The following is a 5,411-nucleotide window of genomic DNA, read 5'->3' as shown; positions in this document are numbered from 1 at the left end:
CAAGGACTGGTGAGCAAGGCATCTAACTATTACTAGGTGCTTTGGTGGTCTATTTTAATCTCACGCTTTGCTCAGTGGTATTAATAAAGGGTTCTATTTTTGTTTTAGCAAAAAGATAATTGAGTGGGCAAACATCCTAATCTTTCTCAAATAACCACAACTTGGCAACAGGTTATAGAAGTCCACAGCACCACTGCCCACCTGGTGGCAGTGTATCCTAATTACAGGCAAAGTTTCAGCAGGAGAATTAAATAGCCCCTTGAGTATTAGACTCATAAACCTAGGCCTGTGAAGAGAGTGTAATATCATGTTCCCAGCTGCCAATCTTTGCACCCCAAACCTCACAGTCAAAATATCATTGGATCAGAAGAGCAGCGATTTCCAGCCTGTAGACTGTGGACCCTTGGGAGCCCACAGAATTAATGGTTGGGGAACATATGTATTTGAGGACATGATGAAATGTAATTTAAATCTTAATTTAGTCCCAACCCAATATATAACAAAGCTCAGTATGATAGGTAAGAAGACATTCCTTCTTTACACTGGATAAGCGATATCACATATTCATATATGATTTTTTTCAAATGTATGCAGTTGTTGTGATTAACAAAATGCGAACTATTTTTAAGGAGTTTCTCAATTCTTAGTAACTTTTCATCTTCCTGCATTTTCTTAAGAATGTGATAGGGACAAAGGAGGGATCCAGATAAGATTCTATAGGAAATCTGAGAAGGAAGAGAGTAATTCCAGCCTACTTCAGCAAGGATGTATGCCTCTAACCCTGACTGAAAGGATGGCTAGCAGGGATTAAGGCAATAACGTGTATAGAACCTGATACTAGACTTTGAAAGCAGGAAATACAAAAGAAATAGAAGCTATACTTCTTGTTTATGAAGAGCGGGTTGATCTTTCGTGGTTCTCATCTGCCCGGGAAACCATTTCTGTCCATGTGATGGAAAGTCCACCTATCCCCCTTTACAATTTGTCGCATGCAAAGTACCCAGCAAAACTGCACATCTCACATTACCTGAATCCAATGTATTTGTTTTCTACATTTAAGATTTGGTGATATGATCCTAAAGGGACATTTTGAATCTCTATCGTTCTATTGTTCATTGAATGATACAATGTTTTGTTCTGAAGAGGTTGCTGACCAATAGTAAGTTTTACAAAGGATAGAAATTAAATATTAGTATTGCTTATTTGGTATTTAGAAATGTTAAGAGATAATAATTATTGTTATTTTATAGTGATTATTATTATTATTTCTCTTGAGAAATATCGTTGTTGGGCAAAACCTGGAACAGAAGAACCATGACCTGGATTCCAAGCTATCACCAAATGGTCTTGTCCCATTTCAGAAGCCCATTTTTTCTTTTCATTCATTCATTCAGGATGTGTGTAGAGTGAGAGTCCTTAGATTTATCTCTGAGGAATTTGCACAAGTGAGTCTTTTACCTGGAGTCCTCATCTGGCTACATGGAACAATCAGAAATAACAAGAATTCATTGCTGGAAATCAGATGGGACAAAACTACCTATTGGATTCTGGGGAAAGGTGGAGTGGGTTCTCTAAGTCCGTCCTTGAACTTCCAGGAACCCTCTTCTATGCCTTGGAGAAAGCAGTTGAGAGTTTTACAAACAAGGAAGAGAACCAGCACTTATATATGCAGCTGAGGAGCTGCCAAAAACAAAATGATCAGTTGATTCATTGAGTTGGTTGTCTCATTTACATAAAATGAGCAATAATTAAACTGAATCTCAACTGTGAACTCTTTTACTTTAATTGCATTTCAACTACTAGTTCTGTGGCTTTAGCTGCAATGTAAATGCCTTTGTAAACTTATTGGTTTTTTTTATTTCTTCTTTCTTTGGTGGAGAGGGGGAGTGATAGAGCCCAGGATAAATTAACTAAATAAATGAACCTGTGATAAGGTCTAGAGAAGCCCACTGAAACAAGTCCAATAACCTTGGGAAGGGGACTCCAGTCATTTCTCCGCCAACAGGAGATTTAGACGTGTGGGAGAGAGGTAAAGAGAGGGCGGATTATCATTAAAGGACATTACACTCTGATCAGGTCTCTTTGTCCCCCAAGGACAGAACTGGAGAAAATAAACTTGGGCAACCCCAGAGTGAAGTTAGCTTAGATAAAATCGTATTAAAAGAAGCTCACATTTATATGGCACTTTAAAGTTTACAAAACACTTTATGTACATTATTTCACAACAACTCTAACAGTATGGTGCTATTTCACATTTGAAGAAATTTCACAGATGAAGAAATTGAGTGAAGTTTAAGGACAGGCTCAGGGTCACACAGCAAACTAGCTTTTGAGGCAGAATCAAAACCCGGATGTTTCTGAAACTGAGTATGTCAGTCAAGCAACTAGGTTACCTTATCTCTCAGTTATATGATCTGAGCAATAGACATGACCTCCCCCTCATTTTATAGATTGTGAATTTGGACACTACTTCTGTGTGTATCAATTTCATCAAACAAATTAGCTGGTCACACAACAGAGCCAAGACTGGAGCCCAAGACTCCTGACTTCTGGTCCAGTCTAGTCTCTGTAACACCATAATGCCTTAGAATCATAGGATCTTAAAATAGGGAGGGGCTTAACTAATCACATACTCCACTTAACCTCTTCAACTGATAACTGAGTGATCCCATAAATGAGCAGAGAAAGATTTTAAATGATTTGCCCAAAGTCACAGTGATAATATTATCTGAGCCAGGACTAGTAAGAATAACACATTTCTCCAGTGCTTTGGGGTTTACCAAATTCTTTCCTCATATTAACCCTTGGAGTCAAGCAATGCAAGCATAATAAGGATTATAAGAGTATTCCCAATGTCAGATTGGGAACATTTGGCTCTCCTGCTTTTCTATAAAGATAGTAAGAAGTCTCCACAGATAATTTATATGACTCTAGGAGACTCTGTGGAGCAGTGGAAAGAACTTTGGCTGGCCAAGGGTGAGCAGTAGCAGCCCAGGGACACTCAGTAGAGGTTTCCTGGCATTGGACTCGCTCTCTCCACCCCACCCCCTAATGATTCAATCTTCCCTTCATCTGATCTTCAACAGTCACTGCTTTGCCAAAAATTAAAAGGAAGATAAACTCCCCATCACAATCCATATCAGCCATGCCAATAATATGGAGACTGGCCAAGCCCAACCCTTACAATTATGTGTAGTTAATGCCATCACTATACAGACCTTGGAGGACACACAGGCATTCTTGTCCATTAACCATGTGGTGAAGGAATTAACTTTTGATTGGCTGCTGAGCCAGAACTGGAGTGAATTAAAAAGCTGCTAACCAGTCATGGTGAGCCTCTTTCTTTTCCTTTTTTTTTTTTTTTTAATTCTTCCTGGCTGCATTAGAGAGTGAGAGACACATTCGGTAAGTAAGCAAGCCTCTGATATAGAGAGGTCTTGAACCCTCCCTACCAAAACCAATATGTAGTTCGTGAATATTGGCTTTTATTCCTTTCCTATTTAGGTTTCTTCTTTCTTGATTTTGGTAAAAGTGTATTAGAGATGGCCATGACCTTATGAGCTTTGAAAGGTTGGAATAGTGAGTCCCAGAAATCTTGGGCCCAGGGTCCTTACTGAGGATTTTTTGGAAGCTAGATGATGAGAGTATAAATCCTGTATCACTTATTGGGCCCACCATGTACTGGAGACAACTGAGGTCCTAACAGTTCTAGGCTGTAAGTAACTGAGGCATTACAACAATTTATCCTTTGGCTACACCAGATTTCGGAGTAAACTTGATGGAGTGAAGTGTCAATAAAACTGCTTCAAATTCAAGCCCATTGTTCCCAGGGACCAAGATCATGCTGCCAGGTGTCGGAGGGAAATACTTCGTCATTTCTGTTTTCACTATATCTCCACAATAGACAACTCTTTCGTAAAAGATATCCATTGGCTAGTTGAAAATGAGCTGTTAATTACTGCCAATTAATGTTAGGGAAAATACATTGAAATGGGAATTTCAGCCAATAGCATTAGAGGATAACCTGACTCTTAAGATGTCACACTAGAATCCCCAGGGGTAGGTGTAGGCTTGTTCTTTTTTTTAAGTGTTTTTTATTTTATTTTTAACTTATGGAATAAAACAAGCATTTCCGTAACATACTACAATAAAAAGATGACTGCACATGAAATACGAAACTATTATGTACACCTGTCTATTCCTTTTAGACATATAATAAAGTTATCATGTAAATTTCTTTTTTTCTTCCCTCTCCCACCCACCCTAGAGATGGCTACCATTAGATACAAATGCATACATATATATGTAAAATTATTCTATACATACTTCTATTTATCAATTCTTTCTCTGGATGCAGATAGCTTCTTCATATGTCATTTATAGTTAATTTGAGTATTTATAATAGTCAAAATGACTTATTTGCTCTTAAAACAATATTGCTGTTACTGTATACAATGTTCTCTTGGTTCTGCTCATTTCACTCTTTATTATTTAGTGCAAGTCTATCCATGTTTTTCTAAGATCATTGAACTCATCATTTCTTACAGTACAGTAGAATTCCATCACAATGATATAGAGAGTTCAAGAGTTTCATATAACTGCTCTGACATCCTGGGTCCAGGGCCTTAGTGATGCATCTCATGCCCCTCAGAATCCCAACTGGACAAGGGCATAGCCCAAGAGAGCAAAATTTTTCAGCCAATTCATTGTACACTGATAATTGGCTGACTATAACAGAAGAACTAAGATCTAATAAGAGAACAAGAATTCTAAATGTACAGTCCAGGCTTACAGATATTGACATTAATTGTAGAGCAGCTCTGGACAACAAAAGCCTCTACATTGAAATTCAAGGTGGTGTTCTTCTGCCTGAAGAAAGCAAAGAGAGTTTTGCAGTTTTTCTTGAGTTTGAAAAATCACACCTTCCAGCAGATCATGTCTTTATTTACTTCCATAAGAACAGAGATGATAGAACTGTATTGCTCTATACTTTTAGGGTCAGGGGCACTGAGATTGTGATACCAGGGCATCTTCCCCTTGGCCCAAGAAACAAGATACTTATGTCATGACCTACACATCTAAAAGATACTCTTCTGAAGAAATATAGATTGCAATGATTTGCACCTTTAGTGCTTTCTTATTGTCTGTAAAGATGAATCTTGGGAAATTTTATCAAGCTCAATTTCAGTGTATATACATTTAGCATTATGCTTTGTATAGAATGTCATGCATGACCAATTTCTATACTGACATGATAAGGAAATTTCAGCCTTCATCATCTTTTTTGGATACGTCTGCATGTCATGTTAGTACAAATAAATGTTCACTCCAAATTAGCAGTAAAAAAGAAAGGGAGGAAGAAAAGAAGGAAGGAAGGAAGGAAGGAAGGAAGGAAGGAAGGAAGGAAGGAA

At 37.9% G+C, this 5,411-nt stretch overlaps 1 pseudogene; it reads left to right on the top strand.

Annotated features, from left to right (window-relative positions):
- The first annotated feature begins 2,852 nt into the window (after positions 1–2,852).
- LOC114049399 lies at positions 2,853–5,107 on the top strand (annotated as a pseudogene).
- Positions 5,108–5,411: the final 304 nt, after the last annotated feature.

This window comes from Vombatus ursinus, unplaced genomic scaffold (assembly GCF_900497805.2).
Source record: "Vombatus ursinus unplaced genomic scaffold, bare-nosed wombat genome assembly UNPS02014798.1, whole genome shotgun sequence".
Taxonomy (NCBI): domain Eukaryota; kingdom Metazoa; phylum Chordata; class Mammalia; order Diprotodontia; family Vombatidae; genus Vombatus; species Vombatus ursinus.
This window is presented reverse-complemented; position numbering and strand designations above follow the sequence as displayed.